The 25,733-nt window shown below is 35.4% G+C and overlaps 1 protein-coding gene across 1 annotated transcript in view; it reads right to left on the bottom strand.

The window, feature by feature from the left end:
* LOC306867957 (OTU domain-containing protein 7A-like) overlaps positions 1-25,219 on the bottom strand; it is an 82,602-nt gene extending 57,383 nt beyond the window's left edge. The window contains exon 1 of the mRNA XM_079413915.1: positions 25,117-25,219. The gene's annotated coding sequence lies outside the window, so the exon portion shown is untranslated. The remainder of the gene's footprint in view (positions 1-25,116) is intronic.
* Positions 25,220-25,733: the final 514 nt, after the last annotated feature.

The following is a 25,733-nucleotide window of genomic DNA, read 5'->3' as shown; positions in this document are numbered from 1 at the left end:
GTGTGTGTGTGTGTGTTCGTATATATATAAATAAACACACATAAAAAGTATCAAAATATTATATTAATATAATACTAAACAAAATATACAAAATATATTACAATTAAATGTAATACTTAAAAAATATATTATTATTATTATTAATAAATTATTATTTAATTTCCATTGTGTTAAAAAGCTGAAATAAAATAATTAAAAACTAAACAATTATTATTAACAACAACAACAAACCAATAAATGGCAAATATTTATTATATAATATTTACTTTTTTATTTAATTTAAGATTTAAATGATATATTATTTAAATTATATTTTTATTATAAATATAAAATTACTTAAATTATTTAATTATATGGACTTTTTTTTTGGGAGTTTCCTTAAACTAGTTTGTCATGCATTCCTTTATTTCAACACATTTACAAGTAAATCCTAGTATTTTAAACTTGCGATTAATTGTGATTAATCACAGTCCAGGACTGTGATCAACGCGATTCAATTTTTTAATCGATTGACAGCACTAATATATATATATATATATATATATATATATATATAAATTATTTAATGTTCATTATTACATCAAACCATTATGAGCAAATGTTAGTCATAAATTATATTATATTATATATGCCTGATAATTTAGTTTGTCTAGAGACATGCACATGGAACCAATACTGCTTTCATTTCTATAAAATGTATAATCTGTGAAGCTTTGCTAAAGACAGATTAAATAGGACTGCTGACATTCATAGACGTAATGAGTACCATCCATCACGCCTGCCAATACAGACACAACATCTACACAACAACATCTGTGTGTGTGCTGCCTTATTCAAGCGTTCCTTACCACCACTTCCACAGGTGTTCTTCAGGTATACACACACACACACACACACACACACACACGCATACCTGGCTGCCTGCCCTCACACTGAGCCTTCAACATGCAGCCGATTACCTCATAGACCTGCAAAGCCAAAGACACACAGCTGCAGGTCTAGCAACCCCAAGGAATTCTGGGATACAAGCCCAGTGATGAAAATAAGACTCAGGACATGTCACACAGTGCTCATTCATCCATGTGTGCTTTAACAAGAGCAGACTCAGACTTTACAAAACTCTCTATGAGCCGCACACTAACAGCAAACAAGGAGGCTTTCAAACCTTTCTACTTCACACAAAGTTGTTTTATTAAATGAGTCCTAACGAATCACTGCAGGAATATTGCAGGTTCAAGTTAAGTTCTATTGACAGAATTTGTGCCATAATGTTGATTACCATAGAAAATTATTTGGATTCATCCATTTTTTCATCCATCCATATTTTTGTACATTTACTGTCAGTATCGTTTTGTTTTTTTTGTACATGCAGCATGGTAATACCATGCTATTGTTTGAAATACACTGGAGTAACATGTAAAAATATGGTATATGGAATATGGTAGTGAGTAGTAACAAAATAGTATGGTATTACCATGTGATACCATGATAATTTATTAAAAATATTGAATATGAAATAAAAATTCATCAAAAATTAATTTACACTCAATATAGTATATGTTCCTGGTGTTACTGAGAAGGATCCATCTGTACATTCAACTTCAAAATAGGAAATAAATAAATACATAGTCAAAATAAGGAATGTATCATGGAGGGGAAATATATTATACCCCTCAATACACCTCTTCACACACTATTCCTTGACCAAAAGCACTTTGAAAGTGCCGCAGTGTTCCCATGTGCCCTGTACACTATTGAACAAACAGAAAACACACATTTCCTCATGAATCACTTCTGCAGTTACAGCATCAGATGATTATGAACATAGATCAAACAATTGAGTGATATTATGGCTGCAGCACTGGCTCATTTGGCTCTGATACGGTGTGTTTTTGTGTAATGTTGAGGGTCTCTGCATGTTGTGCAGAAGCTCAGAGCTTCTGATGATCAGAAGAACTTGCTTCTCAGTGTATTTGATCATCACAACAAAACACATCAGGCATGAGCTAGAGAGAGACAGAGACGCAGAGAAAAACAGACCACACTGAAACCACAATAGCCTGTTTACTGTTTGCTAACACGGAGAAACCAGTCCAGAGATCATCAAGATAACCAAATCTGCACGACCTCAAAACTTCTGCACGGTGGACAATAAATAAGCTGGGGGGGGGGGGAGGAATACATTGAAAGAGTAACAAGAATTTTATATAGACTTTGGGATGGGAATTTTTGATTTAGGCCAGTAAACAAACATCTTTAACCTAACAGCTATTCATTCTCAAAACATGAATGTATAATATTTGAAGTGTTGCAGTTAGATATAACCGAAATCAAAAAGAAAGCAAGCAAGAAAAAAAGAAAGAAAATAAATGTGCCCATTGAGCTCACAAATCAATACTGACATACTACAAGAAAAAATATTTATATTATTATTAACATTATTTTGATTTAAAAAAGATAAATTATTACATTAATAATAATATTTTACTATACTACTGTTATTTTTAAATAATACATTTGAATTTCCATTACTTTAAAAAGCAATAATAAAATAAAAAAATAAAAAATTTGTGATAAAAAACAATAGCAGTCAACAACCACGAAGAACTTAGCTTGTTATATTATTTATATATTTTATATAGTTATTTCAAATATATAAATAAATCGTATATTAATTATGTATATATAAATAATAAATATAAAGAATCTATAGGTATTTATAATAATAATAATAATAATAATATGTTTTTCATTTTAAATAATTTGTTTTATTAAATACATTATGCTGATATTTTTAAATATATCATGCTAATATATTTATTTATATTTTAAGTGTGTTCAATAGTTCACAAGGCACATGGCAACATTTTTGGGAACTTGTTTTGAAAGAGTGAATAGAGAGGTTTATTGATGACATTTTCCTATAATTCCATTTAAATTATTCATTTCCATTGTGTTAAAACACAAAATAAAGTAATAGTGGCTAAAAATGATGCATAAAAAGCACAAGCACTCAAGCACAAGCAATTTTCTAATTTTCCTCCGAAAATCTAGTTCTCTTGCAATAAAACTGTCGTTAATTGCTAGCCGTTAATTGCAGCTAATTTGCAATTATCAACTTGAATCCCTGTAGACATGCTTAGGTTCTAGCTGCACATTGTTTATAGTGTAGTGTAGGGTTTGTTTGCACTGCTGACGAGCGAATTTAACTGAGACTGAGGTGCTCCTACAGCACTGTTTCCATCAAACATTATCTAGTAACACTGATTTCCCATCTTATGAATATTCACATAGTGGGCGTGGCCTACTAATGAGCGCAGGCTGTTCTAGAATGTGTTGGCTAATAAAAAGCTAATAACAACCAACTGATGACTGACGATGAAAGCATGGAGTCATAATATACCAGAACATTTTCACAAAGACACATGAAAGGACACGGCCTGATTTTAATCCAGAAGCGTATCTCTAGAGAACAAGGATATGTGTCAGCAAAAACTGTGCTGGTTATCCTCTGCTACTGGTCAATACAGATGGCTTTTCACCAAAACATGGCATCATCCTAAAGATCAGCATATCTAATCCAAAACTGCCATTTGATACAGTGGACAGTATGTAAATTCAGCCTCAGAATCTGTTGCTCCTCATGTTAGCATGCTAACATCCAGAAGCCTGTTGCCATCGCTGTTAGACTGCAGATCCCAAATGACGGCTAATTACAGGCACCTAATTTATCCATGTTCATCGCTGCTGTGAGACAAATCAGAAAACACTAAAGCGTAGAGGGATTTGAAAGAAGAATCAGCACCCTCCTGTGAAACTACGCCTCCTTTATATTTAGCAACAAAGCCTGAGAAGATTCAGTCTCTCAGACCTAGTTAGAGAGAAACACTCCTCTGTTCAAAAGAAGATCTATCTATCTATTATGCACACAATGCAAGTTTTAAAGCACCTTACATGTTGTTGACCAGCTCAGCTTGATGTGAATGAGTCTCTACGGGCCGCACAGCCTCATGGGTAACCTGCACCTGCACACCTGGTAGGAGTGTGTGTTTTGTTTTTGCTGACTAATATCGGCCGACAAGCCAGCTGCTTGAGGGATCTCGATGTGTCTACTAGCCCAAAACAAACACTACAGTACATACTCAGTATGTTCCTCACTATACAGATGGTCTTTTGTTCATGGAAAATGATCTGTAAGCTATTTCTCCACCCTCAGTAGATGTGGAGAAGCAACACATAATATTGCAGTTGTCTGATTTAACACAACACACATTGGTTTCCACCATCACACTTTCTCAACCAATCAAGACATAGTACAGAATAATAAATCAAAAGCAGAAACAGCTTTCAGTCCTCATCGAGTCTCCTCAGAAGCGTGTGTTGATAGGTGAAGCAGTGCCCACCGGATGCCAGGCACACCAGATGGAGTCTCCACACCCCTCTGCTGGGCTCAGTTTAGTGCCAGCTTTTCAAATTGGACTATAATGTGCAATCTAATAAGGGGGATGACATAATATTTTCATCAGCTACCGCTACTCTTGGTTTCGGAAAACAAATTCAAAACAATTATGTATGACGTCATACTGGTCTCAGAGTTTCAAAATGAATGAAGCGCTAAACCATTTCCAAGTATAAAGAGAAACAAAGTAGAAAAGTATTTATGAAACCAATTTGCTTTATAGGATTCAGATGTAAAAACACTTACTTATTATATATTATAATGTCATTATAGAAATATACCGTACATAATACTGTATTTATACATTATTTAGCCTATTATAAAAATAATTAAAGAAATGAAAGTGGGCCATAATGATAATAATAATAATTAGAGCTGTCAAATGATTAATCGCGATTAATCGGATACAAAATAAAAGTGTGTATATTTATTATGTATATATAAATACACACACATACAGTATATATTTTGAAAATATTTTAATGTATTTACGTCTATATTTATATTCATATAATTTATATTATAAATAAATATATTTAATATATAAACATATTTTTCTGAAATATATACATGCATGTGTATTTATATATACATAATAATTATACACAGTACATACACATATATTATGTAAACAAAAACTTTTATTTTGTATCCGATTGATCGGGATTAATCGTTTGACAGCACGAATAATAATATAAAAAATAATTTTAAAATGATTCTATCTATCTATCTATCTATCTATCTATCTATCTATCTATCTATCTATCTATCTATCTAAAAATAAATAAATAAACAAACAGTGATAGTTGCTGTAAATGGTGGTCAATTTCTTTTTCTATAGATGTGTAAAATATCACTAATGTGAACTAGCAACGAGTCATGTTTTCTACACGCCATTTTTCCAATCAAATTAAATAAAAACAAAACCTGTTTGTCACTGCAACAAAATGAACTGTGTGTGGAAATGACAAGCCACGCAACATTAAACACAGTTCTGAATAAGCCACGTTTTCTCTGTGACAGTGTTTGGTGTGTCCTTGCATTCTCAGGAACAGATTCTTCACCGAGACAGATCTTCACAGACACCAGACTCATTCACACTTCAGTTTACACATCTGTCATGTGGTTTAACACATCTCTACATGTGTCATGACAAAATAGGGGGTTATTTTCATTGCCTCAATTCAGAGAACCCGTCCGCCTTCGTCAATACAAATATAAACAAATATAATATAAATCGAAAGATCACTTGATATGTAAGTAACAGTTTTGTGGCCTTCAGTCCGTGACTCCATGTGTGTTAGCTTTGAGGCTAATATCTACACTGCAACCTATTTCTGAACGATTAGTGACACCGATGTGTCTGAAGTCATGTGACTGAACACTGGAATAACGACTGGTGAAAATTTAGCTTTGCATCACAGGAACAAATTATGATTTTATTTTGGGCCACTTTGATTCTGACATTTTTATTTTTATTATTTTTTATATTAAAATATATAATAAATTATATATTTATATTTCCAGTGGCATTTCCATATGTACTTTATTATTTATTTTAAACTTATTTTTATAATATATTTTATAAATATATTTATGTTACATTATGAAAATATTATGAAAGTATAATTTTACTGAAACATTATGAGATTGTATTGTAACTGAACAGAATTTTTTAAATATCAGTATATATAATAAAAAAAATATTTATGAAACAATCTGCATTGTGGAATTCTTTTATTACTATTTTAAAAATATATATATATTTTATTTATTTATATATATGATAAAAATAATCAATTTAATTAAATAAAATGCCAAAATAAAAAGAAAAGAAAACAAAACAAAACATAATATTTCATTATATAATAAATATATAATCAGATATAAATTATGTTCTGAGTTTGTATTGTGATCAAATAGAAATTCATTAGTTGTTGTGAATAGTGGTAAATCTGTTACCTCAAAAATATTCATGTGAATTTCAATAATAATTCTAAAATATTGCTAATGTGAACTAACCAACATGCTATTTTTTCAATAAATAAAACAAAACCTGTTTATTAAATACTAAGTAGTTATTTTACATTTATATTATTTTACAATATTGCTGTTTTTAATGTATTTTTGATCAAATAAATGCAGGCTTGGTGAACATCAAGACTCAAAATTATTATTATTTTTTTAAATTCAAACATATTTAAAAAAAATAAATAAATAATAATTATTCCAAATGTTGGCCGGCAGTGTTGTAAATAATGTATGTTCCCAAAAGTAAAAAAAAAAAAAAAAAAAAACCTGTTTAATTATTTCTCTTCGTGGGAAAACAGATAAAAAAATATTGATGACTCATCCTGCACTACAGAGATTTTTATCCAATCAAAAGCTCCCCAGAAGGAGAATGTCCCACCCCTAAAACCACCAGTGATTACCAAGTTTTGTTTGTTTTTAAAGATCGATATGCTCTGCCCAACCTTACTGTTTCAACAGGAAATACCTCAACAGAATGAAACAAGCAAGTTTACCTGGAATTCAAAAATAAATTATTGCTAGTACAACACACACACACACACACACATGTTGGTTTTTGTGGTTTATGGGGACTCTCCATAGGCGTAATGGTTTTTATACTGAACAAACTGTGTGTGCTATTGCCCTACACCAACCCTACACCTAAACTTAGCCCTCACAGGAGACTTTGTGCATTTTTAGATTTTCAAAAAAACACCATTTAGTATGTTTTTAAGCCTTTTGAATTACGGGGACATAGGTAGTGTCCTCATAAACCACCTTCATATTGTAATAACTCTGTCATACCCATGTCATTATACAAATTTGTGTCCCCATAAACCACATAAACATGCACACACATACACACACACACAAACAAACAGTACAAGTCATCACAAGGATTCAACGGAAACGTGCTAGTAGGACGAGTTCTCTGGTTCTTAATGGATGATGAATTAATTTATTATCTTTGTGTGGGCTTCAAATCAAGTCCCGTATAAACAGCGCATCCCGTGTGAGTTAAGTGTACAGACAGACAGCAATGGAGATTCAGATGTGACATCTTGTTCCAGCCTGATGTCATGTCTGGTCTTAACACTCGTTCTCTACACATGACTGATGAGGTAAGAGGCTTATTCAGTACATTGAGTCTGCGCTACATTTGCCAAACCAGATATATTATGATAATGTGCTCGGCTGTGAACTGAAAACCTCTTTTGAATTTCCTTTGCAGGACAATGTTGCCACACAAACTGTGAGTCTAAATGGCTGAAAGGTCAACGAAAGCCTCATCTCACAATAAAATAGATATAAAAAAAAAATAATAACAGCTCTCAGATCACTTAGAGAGTGCTGATAGCTCAGCCGTGCATGAAAAATGCATGAAAGAGATAAAAATACAGTCAGTTATCATAGATATTATATCACAATATGATTTCATGGATACAATAAATTAAAAATATCTTAAACATAAGTTAAATGTAGGTTGTTCAGTTGTCATCTCACAGATAGATAGATAGAAAGATTTCCAGTTAATATTTTCCACATTATATGTGTAAAATCTTATACAGTACAATTGAGATGCACTGTTTTCTTTCAAAATTCAAAACAAGCGTAGCCTTTATTTATTAATATATAAAAAAGACACTAATGGACAGTGTTGAGGTCCACTATGCTGAACAGTTCCAGTATTATTTCCCTATTCTGTGAAAAGAAATTACTAAAGTAATGAAATGGATATCAACCACAAACACATGCTTTATTATTACAGACATATGTTCCAGAATGTTATACAAACCATGGAGTTTGCAAAGCTAAAGGGATACGTTTACACTGGACACTGATCCGCAGTCACGGGACGTGTTTCTGCTGTCGGAACCTGCTCCAAAGCAGCAGATTCAATGACTGAATTTCAATGCAGGGTAGAAAAGGCTATTCAGCCTCTGAATCAATCACTCACTTCCATCTCTCCTCCTCCAGCCACAATGCTAAGCTTGTGCGTGTGTGTTGGTATGGATGCAAAAGCCGGACGGAAGTATGGGAAAGAGGATACGTACCGGATCTGTTGAAGACTCAAGCCATTATCAAGAGCATTTCAATGTGTCTGGTAATAACTCCAGTCGTACAAGGTACAAGCAAAAAATTGATTCAAGTAGTGTTCAGTATTTCACAGCCACTGTTAGATAATAATCAGGATTCCATTAAAGCTAATGAGAATATTTAAAAAGATATTCCATCATTTATTCGCTACATGTCATTCAAAACCCCTTTGCCTTTCTTTCTTCTGTGAAATACAAAAGGAGATATTTTAAATGATGTGCTGGTTGCTCTTTTCCAATACAGTGAATGGGAAGTCGTGCTTTAATGCTTTAGTAAAGATGCAAAACCACCATGGAAGTATCATATGAAGACTCTACATGACTAATTGCACTATATTTCAATTCAGATTTGTGAGATATTTATATTTTATTTTAATTACCCAAAACAATATTTTTAATAGTTTTAGTTCTACAACACTGATTCCACATTTGCATTTTTGTTTTGGTGAATAACAGCATATAGATTTGTCAGATTCTCACACAAACCTATCATATTACATGATATATCATATATCAAAAGATGCAGCATACAGTTGTAATATGTACTACTTTTGTCATTTTGAAGCTTGACAGCCTTAATCTTCATTAAACTGAAAACAGGACATTCCTCAAAATTCACGATGAGAATGCGATGACAGAATTTCTGAGAACTGCACATTTTGGCTGAGCATTCTGGCAGAATGACAAAGAACTGCTTTGAAATGAGTGATTAGCCTTTACTAGCTGAAAAAACATCTATCTGCATACGTGATTCCTTTTCACAACTGTGGAATTTGAGGAAATGGTTTCATTAATTTTAGATGGGTTTATTAATGCAAGTTCATCCGACACATTAGTTTCAACTTGCAGATCTGCACAAATATTCCCAAAGATGAGGTCGGCTACGATGGATCTATCTCGTCTCTTACATGAGGAATTAGATGACTGACTTTGGCTGGTTCAGGTCAAATCTTTTCGGATGGAAACAACGAGCGGGGTCAAGTGTCATGAGGAAAGTGCATTTCGTCACCACCCTCCTTCCCTTTCTAACTCTATCTCTGACGCCTCGACTCGAGAGGCACATGGCGGCATCTCGGTATGTCTGCAGCTGCCAGTCAGACCCATCTGGTCGTGTAAGTGTTTGCTCCACCAGCTGAGAGAAAGCTCAGAAATCCAGTTCTCACTGCAGCAGCAGATGCTGCAGCCAACAACAGGCGTCTAAACAAACCTGATAGAGAGTGTTGACTTTGGCATGCCTATATTATTCATGTGATATTCACGGGTTTCACACTGACAAAGACACATTCAGTCTTAAAAATAAACATTCCAAAAGAGGAGTTTCGCAGCGATGTTCCTGAAGAACCATTTTTGGGTTCTCCATTTTTGCGTTCCTCAACCATTTTTGAGAACCTTTTAATAAGAACATTTTAGTACTCCAAAATAACCTTTTTTTCCACTATAAAATTTTTTTTGTCCAATGGAAAGATTCCACGTATGTTAAAGTTTCTTTATGGAACCACTGTTTCCAAATAAAAACCTTGATTTTTAAAGGGGTAGTTCACCCAAAAAGTCTGTCATTAATTACTCACCCTCATGTCGTTCCAAATCCTGTAAGACCTCCATTCATCTTCAGAACACAAATTAAGACATTTTTTATTAATTCCGAGAGCTCTCTGACCCTCCCATATACAGCAAGGGTCCAGAAATGTAGTAAGGACATTGTTAAAATAATCCATGTGACATCAGGGGTCAGACAGCTCTCGGAATTCATCAAAAATATCTTAATTTGTGTTCCTGAGATGAGCAAAGGTCTTACAGGTTTGGAACGAAATGAGGGTGAGTAATTAATGACAGAATTTTCATTTCATAGTACGCAGTAGGCTGGCCAATTTTAATTGTCTCAGTACTCTCTCCATTTTACAAAGATGGGGATATCTGAGATGCGATAAGTAGAGAATTTCCGATATACTCAAAATTATGTACATAAACGGCTCAGGGGGTGATTTCTTTTGCGCTACACCAAATCTTGCGATTATTGGTGTTCAAAGGATGATGTCATTACACACACCAGTTTATTGATAAAATGCTAGTTGTTTGTAAACAGGCTACAGACAGCAAATTTCGCAAATATTTTTATGCATTTTCAACAACAGAATAGCTCAAAAATTGGATGGAAACTTAAGAATTGACACATAAATTCTTGCATTTCATTTTCATGGAGTTCTTGTCAAACAAACAAATTTAAATGATCTGATGAAAATTCAATTACCGCATCTGTCAAAAATCAGTAACTGAGCTCAGTTTGTTGTTTGGCTGAATAATTTCTGGTTCAGTCAGTAGTAAATTCACTAGCTAATGCCTGTAAATTGTGGGGAGTTGTGGCCTAATGGTTAGAGAGTCGGACTCGTAATCCAAAGGTTGCGGGTTTGAGTCTCGGGCCGGCAGGGATTGTAGGTGGGGGGAGTGAATGTCCAGCGCTCTCTCCACCCTCAATACCATGACTGAGGTGCCCTTGAGCAAGGCACCGAACCCCCAACTGCTCCCCGGGCGCCGCAGCATAAATGGCTGCCCACTGCTCCGGGTGTGTGTTCACTGCTGTGTGTGTGTTCACTGCTGTGTGTGTGCACGTTGGATGGGTTAAATGCAGAGCACGAATTCCGAGTATGGGTCACCATACTTGGCAGTATGTCACTTCACTAAATGGTGAAATTTTCCCATTTAAAACAATAACTGTCCGCATAGACGTAAAGACAGGACTTAGCTTATTAGCTTTAGCATTTTCCTCAAGCATGGCTCTGGTCCAGTCCTGTTCTAGTAAAGGCTCTGTGTTTGGGCCTGGACTCTCTACGGATTGGCAAGGGAACAGACAGAACCAACATGGCTTTGAACGCAGCGGTAGGGTAGGCCGGCTGCGCCAGAACCGGGCCTCTCCATTTCTCTCATTGTGTCTCTCTCTTGTTCCTGTCCTACTTTTCAGCCATCTGAACAAGAGCTCAGCTAATACAACATCGGTTGACCCAAATCTACAGGGGTCCATCAGGTGATATACATGAAGACAATTACAAAGATTTCCCCATGTGAAACATAGTTTGTTATAGAGTGACATATGGAGCAAGGTGCAATTTCACAGCTGAATGTCGACACAGAGGTGTCAGGTTGTCTGGAGACGGAAAACGTCTCAAAGTGCAAATGAGATTTTACCAAAACTGTACAGACATTTTACTCTAGCAAGTTAAACAACTGGGGGAATAAACTGATGTGTTATATTTCTAATGGAGGGCCCTATGATATCTGCGAGGCAAAACCGTGGAATTCAGTCATAAAAATGTCCCAAAATTTTGGATTATGAACCTGCTCTGTGTTTCTCAGTTTCATGCATGATACTCATGGTGTTTTCAGCATCTGCCGCAGTGGCAGTCCTCCTTATACGCAAAGTACACAAGTTGTGTAAAACCTCCGAACCAGCAGGAGGCCCCTTTGCTCTCAAAGATGATTATGTGATTAATAGAAATTTAGTTTCATTGTTGACTTTGGCTTCCATTATGAAAATGCCATGCTGCATTCTGTGCACCATACTAAAAATGAGTTGAAAACATTTTGATGTAAAGCCAGAGAGATCATACAGTATCTGACTGTTAACAGTATATACAGACAGTAAGGGTGAGGGGTGATCTGTTTTCCACCTTGTCAGTTCTCCCTTGCTCACTTCTCACTTTCAAAATATATAGTTAATTTTGGTACACAACAGCTCGTTGTTGTCTCCTGAGAGAGTTCTGTAGGGAAACAAAGGCTCAGCAGGACACTGGGTGGAGATGACGTGTTTGTTGAGCTCGCTTTGCCTGCTGCGTGTCAGTTTGTGTCTGGGCTGTCATTTTCTTGCCCCCATCCCCCATGACAGAGTAAACGCCACAGTACGAATGTCACCGCTGGCCACCAGCCCTTCGTCGTGTGCGTGTGTTTGTCCAACGAGGGTGTGTTTGTGCCAAAACACCCAGGGTCCCTCTTGATTGAATTTTCAGTCACTTATGCGTCTCAGCGTGGCTTTCTTCCAGATACAATTGACATTGTCTCACTCTTCCTTTAGCGAAGAGCCCAAACATCCTTATCCTTCACCCCTCCTTCATCCTACTCTTTTTCACCTTTCCATTCTCTTACGCTATTGAGAGATGCTTTTGGTCTCATCGGATTGTTTTAATTCATGTCCTACTTCTGCCTAGTTGAAGTATGCAGAAATCCTTCAAATGTAGTGGAATGGCCTACTTACTTCCAGTGAATATAATATAGAAAGAATATGAAGTTCACCCAATTGCTCCTCCCACATTAGATCTGAATGTGTTTTTGCAGTATATTGATCTGTACTCGGCTGCATTCATTGAGAATAAAGCTTGTAATAATTGCATTTAGAAGGTATTCAAATGCATTTATTTTTTATATATTATATTTCTTACTACTGTTCAAAAGTTTAGAATCAGCAATGTTTTTGAAAGAACTTTCTTATCACCAAGGCTTCATTTATTTTATTGAAAATACAGTAAAAGTTTTAATATTTTGCAGTTTTATTTAAACAAATATATATATTACTCCATTTCTATTTCTTCTAGCCATTACTCCAGTCTTCAGTGTCACATGATCCTTGAGAAAATCATTCTAATATAGATGTGATGCTCAAGAAATGTTGAAAATAATAGTATAATAATAATAAATTATTTTGCGCTACTAAATAATTTTTGTGGATACATTTTTTAGGATTATTTGATTAATAAAAAGCACAAAAGAACAGCACTGAAATGGAAATCTTGGTAACATTATAAGGGTCTTTACTGTCACAATTGATTAATTTAAATGTGTACTTGCTGAATAAAAGTATATATAAAAAAAAAAACCTGAACCCCAAACTTTTGAACATTAGTGTATGTACACCAATCAGGCATAGCATTATGATCACTGACAGGTGAAGTGAACAACACAGATTATCTCTTCATCACAGCACCTGTTATTGGGTGGGATATATTAGGCAGCAAGTGAACATTTTGACCTCAAAGTTTAAGGATAAGGATAAGGACAAGCATAAGGATTTGAGTGAGTCTGAAAAGGGCCAAATTGTGATGGCTAGACGACTGGGTCTGAGCATCTCCAAAATTGCACCGGTCTGCAGTGGTCAGTATCTATCAAGAGTGCTCCATGGAAGGAACAGTGCAAGGGACATTTTTCCTAGTTATTGCCATGGCAAAAAGTGGTCTAATTTATCTGAATTCACCTTTATCTATTCAAGCTATGGAGCCTCAGCCTTTGCAGTGCCACATGTACTGTTGGGTAATAGTACGCACGTCCAAAAGGACAAAATATGTATTTTTGAACTAGAGGGCGCTGTGGAGCAGATGAGGCACATTGCCCCAGAATTGCAATATCAAATCTAAAGATATCCTAAGACAAATTTAACTGTTAAATTTCAGTCTTTAACCACGGTAAGCACCTCAAAACGTTGCTTGAAAATTTAAAAATCATCCAACATGGCTGACTTCCTGTTGGGCAGAGTCAGATAAAACCAAATAAATTTTGTCCTACATGATGTCATCAATGACCATACTGAATTTCGTCCACTTCGAAAAAACTTCATCCTGATCACAGCCTGCATTTGGTGGCACTATAGAGCCCTTTGACCACAACTAAGCCCAATCACTACATAACTTTCCAATTTTTCACAGGTCTGATGTGTCAATTTCATGAGTTTTGAGCATGGCAAAGGCCTCAAAAATTAGCATATTCTTTCTCTCTCTCTCTATATATATATATATAATATTACTAAAAACATGCCAAAATCAATAGAGGCCTGCACTGGAGAACTGAAAAACTGTGTGCATTGAGCAATCACAGTGTGCACAGTGGCCATAAAGGGGGTGCTCATGAGCATCCTTCTGAAACCGAAAATGACAAACAGGACATGCCATGATCTTGTGGACCTGATGGACATGTGCAACCGGAGGCCATTAGATAACCATTAACTAGTAAAAGTCAACATAAATGGTGTTTGCAACTCATTTCCTTTTCAAAAATGAATAAAAATGTCCTACAAACTAGGACAGAGGTGACCTCAACTGAAAGGGAAAGAGTTATTACATTTTGATGAAAGATTTTCATTGGAATAACGTGCAACTATGACTCATTCTCAATATGACTCATTCATTTAACACAAAGGGAACATTTTAGTTGTCCTTTTAAAGCTAATATAACACCGCAAAGTTAAACTATTGTTCCCAAAACAGATGAGCTGGTGTCAAATAAAGACACACACAAAAAAAGCAGCCTCTTACAAAGTGCCTATATTCCTCCACAATTAGGAGATGCACAGAGAAAGTAGTTGATAATGTTAGTATCGTTAATGCTAGCATGTTTCGCTATCACTTAAAACAAAGGGAAACATTTTCTGTTGAAAAAACGTAGCACTCATGCCGAAAGATGCTTAAAATCCTGCGCCAAGTCAACTAAAGGCGACAACATAAATATGGTTATAGTAGCAAAGTGGATGAAATTAAAGACTTCTCAATGTAGATTTTTACTGTGGTAACTGGCTAATAGCTAGGACAACACACTATTAGCACACTAACTTTGTGCATATTTCAGCTTTGATACTAACCACTACTCAACCTTTTGGCAACATAAGAATTATTTAGTTCTGAAATCATTGGGAGTGAAAGAAATACTTCTTAAACATTCATGGTGATGTAATGACATATTCTAACAACATTAATATTACAATATCCTGTAAAACACAGGGTCCATTTGTGACGTCAAGTATTCAATGTACATGAATGGCAAGTTAAAAATCCTTCAAGCATTTACTGAAAACCCTATTCATATTTTTACTCCTGCAGCTGTTCCTGAAATACAATGAAATCAATGCTAATTTTGTTTCCACATCCTACACAATTGAAACATCTTGTAGATTCCTGTAAATACATCAGTGTTTGAGTCACTCATGAGTCAAATGAGTGTAACCTGCTAAAATGAAAAACCATCAGCAAATTACATTTCCAGACCCACACAGAATGTACATTTTCACATTTTCTGAGCTTATTCTCAGGAAAAATCTGTTTAAATGGTAAATTAAATATTTAAAAATATATTCAAACCATTAGTGTGTGCTTCAAAGCACACACACGCAAATGATAAATGATGTTTAAATTCAGTTATTTCAGGGCCAGTTCAATTCTGCAAATTTATTTAAATATTTTAATATAATTATTAAATTATTATTAATATTATTTAAATGGAATGTCAGAAGTAAACCAAAATGAAAAATGGAATTATAATGAGAAAACAGCTAAATAATATACATAAATGATGTTTAAATTGTGGTAATTATACACCATTATGCATATTTCTTCCTTGATTTAATTTTAGGTCAATCTGATAAAATGTATGGAAGCTTGTTTCTGACAAAGGATAAAATACATAAATAAATAATTAAATAATTTATCTCACAATTCAGACTTTTTCCCCTCGCAGTTCTGAGTGTATATCTCACAAATTCTGAAGTGAGAATTGCAAGATACAAACAGAATTGTGAAATTAAAAAAGTTGCAATTATCTTTTTAACTTTTAGGGAAAGATATAAAAAAAACAAAAAAAAACAAACCAAACTAAATATCAGAAGTGCAAGATTTAAGAAATTCTGTGGAAGATATGAAATATAAACATTACATATGAGTAATGTACACTTGGCATTGTGAGAAAAAATTATTTTTTTACTCAGATTTGTGAGTTTATATATTTATTTTTTTCAGAATTGCCAGAAACTGAATTGTGAGGTATAAACGTACAACTTATTAAAGATGGAAAAAAAAAAAAATCGCAATAACCTTTTTATTTTTTTTATTCTGTGGCAGAAACTGGCTTCCATTAAAATGTGTGTAATTTCTTGAGATTAATCATCAAGCATCTAAATCATCACCAGACTCCAAACAAATTCATAACCTCTGCCTTCAAAGTTCAAAACACAGGGCTGATCTCAGAACTGTGACCCTAAGTAACACTGTCCTCATACCTCCATCATAAGAACTTCTCACCCTGTCCATCTCCAGTATGTTCTTCAGCCTCACGCCAGACAGTCCTGACCTGACCCAGCGTCTGTCGGTTTGAGGGCCATATTTAACCTGTCAGGTTATCCGTCCGATAGCCGCTGTTCCTGGTCCAGTCTCCGAGCTGTCAGCCAGATTCCTCACCACACTTTGAGTTTCTCCACAGACTGTCAGTCACATCTGAAGTTTGACTCTCCCTTCGGCTTATTGAGAACAAGCTGATCTTTCTTAAGGACATCTGCACTAGGTTATTCAGCGAGTGACTGGTTTTAGTTCTGACTATAAAAGGTGATGTCATTACATTTGGTTACAAAACACTCAAGAATCAAGTAAGTCAATTGTTAGGTGAGCTATTTCATGAAAAGTTATGGGTTTACACAATTTGACCTGTGGTATAATTGGCATCATTTTTAATTGTATGTAATTGGTCCAATACTGGATATTTAATAGTGCTGCACATTTATCCTATTTTTACATTTAGATGCACCTTTTGCAACACTGACTTAAAGTTAATCTAAAAATAAATACACATTTTAAAATGACCTACTTGGTTTTTTATTTTTAGATTTATTTATTTTTATTATATTTTGTGTATAATTGTATAGAATTTTAACTCCCACTATCATTTTTGGGCCATAATATATAAACTTTGCATAAAGAAAGGATGAACTGTTTTAGACATGTTCACAACCAACAACAAGCTGCTTGACTTGCCATAGTCTCCTCTATAAACCTGCTTCAGCCCTGCACTCATCTGAATTGCTTCTGAATGAGAAATAACACAATCTCAACCTCATCTGCACAGGTCCAGACAGTATAATCACATGAGTCACATTAAACTACGGCTGCAGCAATTAATCAATAAAAGCGATCATGAAAATAATCAACGGTATCGATTAATCTTGTCTGTGCGCTGTGCATGGAAAATATCTGCAGTCACGTCACTTTACAGTAGTAAATAAAGCCTTTCCATGGATAAAACGCTTGTGGAGAACAGTGGAGGACACAAAGTGAGCTGCTGGAAGAAAAATGTATGACCCAAGTTGTCCTAAACATGAAACTGTGTCATATTAATTACTCACCCTCATGTCGTTCCAAACCCATAAGACCTTCGTTCATCTTCGGTACACAAATTAAGATATTTTCAATGAATTACGAGAGCTCTCTGACCCTCCCATATACAGCAAGGACCTTAACACGATCAAGGCTCAGAAACGTAGCAAGGAGATTGTTAAGTAAACCATGTGACATCAGTGGTTCAACCATAATGTCATAAAGCTACGAGAACAGAATGAAAACAAAAATAATGACTTTATTCAACAATTAATCTCCTCTGCGTCACCCTATACCGCCATTTTGGAGTGTATCACATACGTAAACAATGTATGCTGTTCTGTGTCAGCAGCACCGTATGAGTATACACGGTTTATGTTGTTTACGCTTGGATCTGAACATAAACAACGTATCCGCGTCAATACATTGCATACATTGTTTGCGTATGTCATACTCTCCAAAATGGCACTATAGGGTGACGCAGAGGAGACGGATTGTTGAATAAAGTCGTTATTTTTGTTTTCTTTGTTGTTTTCTTGTAGCTTTATAACATTATGTAGCTTTATAACATTATCACTGATGTCACAAGGATTATTTTAATGATCTCCTTGCTACGTTTCTGAGCCTTGATCGTGTTAAAGGAACACTCCACTTTTTTGAAAATAGGCTCATTTTCCAACTCCCCGAGAGTTAAACAGTTCAGTTTTACCGTTTTCAAATCCATTCAGCTGATCTCCAGGTCTGGCAGTAGCACTTTTTGCATAGCTTAGCATAGATCATTGAATCTGATTAGACCGTTAGCATCTAGTAGTCCCCCGCTATATCATAACCACATGACTAGTTACCTAGCTGGCAGTGTTGGGGAGTAGTTAACTACAAGTAGCGACGCTACTAACTTAACTACATTTTTCAGTAGCTTGGCAGTAGCTCAGTTGCTTTTTAAACAGTGTAGCTTTTCCAGTAGCTAACTACTTTTTGCAGCAAGTAGCGGTGTAGCGCGAGCAAAAGCTACATTGCGTTTTGTCGAGCCTGCGCGAATCAGCGCGATGCAAGGATATTCTTCTTGTTAGATTACAAACTCATTTTTTGCCATTACCGCCACCTGTTGTTTAATCACGCATCTTGCGGCTAACGGTTCACTGACGTACAGAAGTGGGTTGACACACCCATATTATCCATGATGGAGCAAGACGTGGCGGCAGATTTGGAGGATGGAGAAACAACTAACGTTAATTACCCATGGCCTTATTTGTCCAAGTTCATGTCTCTCAAAGAAACGACAAGTAAAGGTTACACTTTTTGTAACAGTCTGAGATATTTGAGTGTTGTGTGTAATAAAACAATACTCTTTGAAATCATAATTGTATTGCATTGTTTTAAACACTAAATATTTTACTTAAAACATTCCTCAGGCACTTATTCGGTTATTTATAATATACGTTGTTCAAAAAAATCAAAAGTAGTTTCAATGTAGCTAGCTACTTTTTGATAGTAACTTGTAGTGTAGCTAACTACTTTTCCAAAAGGGTAGCTTGACTGTAGTTTAACTACTTTAACTTACGAGTAGCTTGTAGCTTGTCAAACTACAGTTTCAGAGTAGCTTCCCCAACACTGCTAGCTGGGGACTACTTTCAGGCACTGCGTAATATCAACCATGGTACGGCAGCAAAGTTCCTTGATTATTATGTCGGAATGAGAGTATAGTTCTTAGCCATATCGGCCTAGAAAATCACAACTTTTAATTTTCCGTCAGTCTTAGTACATGATGTAACTACAGAAGAAGTTTTAAATAGGAAAAATATTGAAACTCTTTTGTCATTTTTTAGCGAGAATGCTAACGGTCTAATCAGATTCAATGATCTATGCTAAGCTATGCTAAAAGTGCTACCACCAGACCCAGAGATCGGCTGTCATCATTTACTCACCCCCTTTCAAAGCCGTATTTCCTTTTTCTGTGTAACGCAACAAGAGGTGAATTTCTGAAAAATATGCTGGGCAGTCTTTTTAATAAAATGAGAGTGAATGAGGACTGGAGTTGTCAAGCTCTGAAATGACACAAGGGTTTGTAAATGATGACAGAATTTCCATTTTTGGTGAAACAATTCCTTTCACAAGATTTCCGAGTACTCGCTGATTTCCCCCGGGATAACATGGGATTAAAAACACTGATAGAGCCCCTGCTTAGTGACCTCACAGAGCCTCTACATTTCAGAGATCCCACCATGACAGTTCAAATCCCACAGATCCTCACACTACTCCCTCTCAGAATGGCCTCATTCAGGACATCCCATCGAAGCTTTAGTTTCAGTAGCAAATTACTACACAAACAGATCAGTCTCTGAACAGTTCTGATCCCTGTGATTATCTCCATAAATAGGAGTGAAAACAACAATTTAATGCAATTAAGAATTATAAAAAATCAAGGTCAAATATCAACACTCAGCAAGTGCCAAATGAGTGTCAAATAAGCTTTATGGTAAGTACATAGAAAAAAAATATATTTCTAATAAACAATGCAAACAGCAATACAGTCAGTTTGTTAGGTATATATATAAATATATATATATTTATCTTATTTTATTTTTTGTGCCAAATCTTTTAAATTTTTTTGCCATTTAAGCCCTAAGAGAGACAAATAATAAAATCTGAAATTATTCTGTTCAATATGATTCAATTGCACATTTTTACATTTTGATGAAAAAGTTCAAAGAAAAGACAAATACACGTTTTATGTGATAAACAAGCACAATAAGAATATGAATGTGTAAAAAAGTAAACAGTCTAAATTTGTATTTTATGTGTTAAATATATATATATGTACATGCATATTATAAGCTGTACTATATTATATTATATTATATTATATTATATCATATCATAATAGTTTCTGCTTTTGATTTGGCCATATAACTATACTGGCAAAAAAATTCTTGATTTGTCTTTGACTGAGAACATAGCAGACAGGCCTTTTTTTACACAATAAGACTAGCAATGTGTAAGAAATTAAACAGGAGTTTTATTTTATGTTGACTTTAAATTCTAATACATGTGCATTTCACTGAATTTTAATTTGAAGTATATATTTATAATAAACACACACTAACACATATTTTATTAACAGTTTATAATTTTACAGTAGTTTCTGTGTGGCTTGTGGCCATGAAACTACACTGGCAAGCTTTTTTGATTTGTCTGGAGTATCTGAGTGTCCAAATGTACGCCCTGACAATCAGTATGAACGTTGACACCGAGATTAGAGCCAGAGAAGACGAACGAGACCGATCTCAGGAAATTAAAGTCATCACAGAATGACCCGTCCCATCTAGAAAAGCCCTCGCTGACCTGCGCAACCCTTCTTGATTTTCTCCCTCCTCTCGCTGTCTTTTCAATCCCTTCATTCCTTACTCTCTCTCACTTTCTCTCTCTCTGGACCAGTCCTCTCCACAATCCCTTTCGCCTTCTGGGTGACCTCTCTCTGCCTTTGGACAGACCACTTAACATTGCTTCCCCACCTGTGGTGCGGCAGAGGGAGCGGGTCGCACTTCAAAGCCCCGTGCAGTGATTGAGCACTGATTGCTGTGGGCCACTTGACTCATTTCATCTCATCTCAAGGACTAAAACTTCTGGAGAATGAGGTGGGAGGCAGATGGAATGCTGCGGAAAAACAGAAAGCTTCTGCTTTTGATGGGATGAGCTTCCTGTTGAGCAACACTGAAATGGTCCTGAACATTTACATAGTCAAACAATCAAAAAAGGACAATATATTACAGTTCTCCACAAGTTAAATCCAGAATACAACTATATTTAAGCTGCTTTCATGTTGATGCTCTAAATATAGTGTAGTCTAAAAATGCAGAGGTTGTTATGCTTTACAGAATTACATCTTATGAAAAAACATTTTCCCTCACTCTTGATTACATTTACATTTGTTATTGGCAGATACTTTGCTACTACAGGGACTTTCCTACTAAACTGCATACAATGTGTTTATGCCAATTAATAGTTCACCCAAAATGAAATTTTTCTTGGAGTGCCAAGTTTGACTATGCAAAGGCAGGGAGAAATGACAGACCAGAATTGAAATTAAATCAAACTGCTTCAGAAGACTTAGAATACAGCAGATAAATATGTACGGACTTACATTTACGATACACTTATGGTTAGTTTTGGGACTTGAAAATCACTGGTTATTATATACTGTATGTTTACTGTATGGAAAAGAGCAGCAGGAACAGTGTTCAAAACATCTCCAATATTGAGTCCAAGGATAAGTATATGAGAATTAAATTATAAATTATGGAGTTCAACCAATAAAATGTTTTAAATCTAAAAAAATTGTCTTAATTGGCATTGATCCATGAAGAATCTTTAACATCCATGGAAACTTTCCATTAAGAGTTCTTTATAATAAAAAAGGTTTTTCAGATTATTAAAATGTTCCTTACACTAAGTGGTTCTTTTAAGAACTGATCACTGAAAGATTTGTTGTTCTTTTAGAAACTGTTCACTAAAAGGTTCACTGGTTCCCTCTGTCCACGTCCCACTAGTTGTGACCCACCAACCTTGAAACCTCAAAAGCTGTACAAAAAAGCATCAAAGTCTGTGATCTCTTTTAACAAATTAATTAATTTTATGTCAGATTACAGAGCCGATCTCCAGACTGATCTCAGTAAAGTGCTTACAACATGGACAGAATTCCATGTAGAAACTGATCGGTTGCCAAACATTGTCCCTTGGAGCCCCGTCGGACACAGGCCCTCAGTGGCTTCAACGGCCTGGGGTTTCCGCTTTGGTGCCTTGCCCTGATAATCCCATCTGTCTCCAAATCATCCTCTTTTCTCCGTTTCAGAGAAATAAAAACCTGGAGTTTTGCAGACTGGGTCAACATGGGCATGTCAGATTTTATGACAGCATCTGAAACAATCAGGTCAAGGTCATACAGTACATGTTCATGTGTGCCGCCTACTTTTGGAGCGCAACATTTAATAAGATGAAACAACCGAAAGAAAGGCCGTCCACCTGAAAGAGTGCCGATTGTCTGCCGTGAAAGTGGAATGCAGCTTTATGTTTGTGTGGTAATGTGTCGCATTTATCGCATCTCAGAGGAACCTGTTTGGCCTTTTCTAAATTTCCCCTCAAGGATCAATAAAATATCCCCGTGACTATTTATTATTTCCTCATGCTTTGAGTTTAACCTTAAGTCCCTAGTAAGATTTATGACTGTCAACTCAGAATGTAGATCAATATTATAAGTTTGCAGGAGCCTAGTTGTATTACAGCATCAGAAATTAATAATAATGTTAAAATAATAACTTACATACATACATACACACACACATCAATAAACGCAGCACACAAACCTTTATAAAGCCTGTTTGCACATTGCCAGAAAAGTCTACCTTCGAACGTGTGAAAGTTTCCTGTTACAGACAAGCTGTTAATAAGAAAATAAAATATTTTTGAAAGGATTCAGTGTGCCTAGAGGTGTCAGCAAGTCAGCTGGCGATCTTGTGGGTGTGTCTGATGTTAAAACAATCGGACAAGTGCATGATAGCCAGCATTGAAACTTCCTCCTGACTGACAATATTAAGAAACCACAAGCACACAATAAAGCATTGTTATACAAGTTCACTAAGAAGTCAAATGTCAAAAATCAAAGATACGGTATTCGATTTTACAAACACGATTTTATTCGGTTTAGGCTCTATCCTGAGCTCGGAGCCCTCCCTCCGGACAGCATGCCAAATATGCTTACTAATTGCTCAATCATATTTTATGTTAGTGCGAACTCGTGAAACTCTTTTGGCCTACAAACATGACAAAGCCACAATATCCCATAAATCAAATGAAGGTTAAAGGTGCAGTAAGTAAGTTTTTGCTAAACGTTTATCTGGCTCTTGTTGGACTCTATACTGACACCTTCTGGCCTGGATGCATGATTTTGTTTGTTTACTACCTACAGCTGTTTCACAATGTAGCTATTTGAACTTCTTTTCGCCTATGTTTCTCTTTGCTTAGATGTACATTATGTTTATGGTTTTAAAAGCACTAGTTTAAGGCTCGTTCACACCAAGGACAATAACTGTAACGATAAAGATATAGTTATAAAAATCGTTCTAAATTTAAAGAATCCACATTACAACTAACAATAACGACACAGTGGAACAACAATATTGCTGGAATAATTTTCAGAACAATTTTCCAGCTGATAAACCATAAAAACTTTGACAGCCAATCAGAATCCATCCTGCTTTAAAGTGCCATAACATTCAAAGCAGCAGATGACAAAACCGCAGTGCATACTTATAATAAACAGAAACTTATCGTGCGCTGGTGTGGACGCTGCTATAATAATCGTTGTAGTTATCTTTATATTTATCGATCTTAATGTAAACGGGCCTTTAAAGTGATATACAAGAAAATAGTTTACTGTTATTTATTAGTATTAAATATACTGTTATTTTAAGAATTAAATTTGTGGAAGCAGAATGGTCCCTATATAAGATAAAAGTTATAATTATTTAATCTTTTTTTTTTTTTTTTTGGTCAGAATATTTATTTATTTGGTAAATGCCCACTTTGTGACCTGCATCTAACTAACTGTACATTATCTTTGTCATACCTTAATTTATTTTAAATCATTATAAGTAATCTTGAAGCCCTCTAGAAGTTCCAACCAGCTGGTCTAGAGTATCCAACTCATATTACTGATATTTCCAAAATCGTTGTGCATTTTTTAACATCTAAAACTTCTCTAGACTGAGTGCACCTTTAAGCTTACTAAAAGAAAAAATACTGAGCCCAACAGCCCGGCTAAGGGCCTAAACGCACCATTGGTGGATAGCTAGTGGATTGTTTACAGGTACCTTCAGCCCACAGCACTGATAAAGTAGGCTATACTGTATATTAAAAGCATATAGATTGAATAACCAAAGAGCCTTTCTGACACACATAAACCAAGGCATGCTGATTTCTGCTTGAGATCTGTGCATATAGAGGCAGTGAACAAGAAAAGCATCCACAATCATCCTTCTTCTCACATTAAATATTTGATCATTATGTTGTAATCCATAAACGGATTTTCTGTTCAGCCTGTTACGCAACAGTCCCAGCCCGTACTGATATATAGCCATATAATGTGTCTACAGACAAAGAAAATTCATTCCCCAATCATATCGCAATGCATTTGATGATGATGCGCTGAAAAGACGCCCTTACCTCAAATCCACCAAAATAATCGGCTATTTATTATCCCACCCAAGTTCCTTTGTTCAAACCGGACTCGATTGGGCAAATAAATAAATAAAAACACTGTATACCCGCAAGATGCGTCTTATAGCGGTCCAGGCACGTACAGAAGACAGGTGCACCTGGATCTCCTCTTATTGCACACGGATGCTCCTTATGCCAGCAGGCTATTATTTAAGACGCGTCTTACCGTTCCTCAGTCAGTCCTTGGTGTATTCCTCATCGTTCATATAGCAGTCGAGAATGGCTTTAAAATCATATGCCCTGCCCGCTGTATTCTTTCACATCCTCATGTCATTCACTGATGCAGCAGTGGCACCGAAGACACGCCCACCTCATCTCTTACGCCCTCTTTAATGACGTAAAGGAGCAACAGACTCCGCCCACAGTTCATTGAACAACGTTATAAATGAGCTACAGACTCCGCCCACCGTGGAAAACAGCTGCCTGTTAGGATTGCTATCAGGGTCTGTGGTGTCACACAATTTTTTAATACACGACTGAAAAGACTTTGTGTTGTATGAAAACAAAATACTATCAGAACATACTATTTATTATTCACATTTACTACATAATATCGATAAGCGTTTTTCCCACAGCTTTTTTTTGTTGTTGCTTTATTTAGCATAATTTAATTTTTTATGTTGTTCATTACCTTTTTATGTTCAATTAACATAATAACATTAACATTTTACAAAGCTAGTACACAACTGAAACAACCTTTACATTTTTTTTTATATATAGAGAAAAATGAAACAAATACAAATATTATTTCCAAACATCGGTTTTTAATAATATACTTTTTAT

The sequence above is a fragment of the Barbus barbus genome (genome assembly GCF_936440315.1).
Source record: "Barbus barbus genome assembly, chromosome: 50".
NCBI lineage: Eukaryota > Metazoa > Chordata > Actinopteri > Cypriniformes > Cyprinidae > Barbus > Barbus barbus.
Note: the sequence above shows the minus strand (reverse complement) of the source record. Positions and strands in the feature narration are given on the sequence as shown.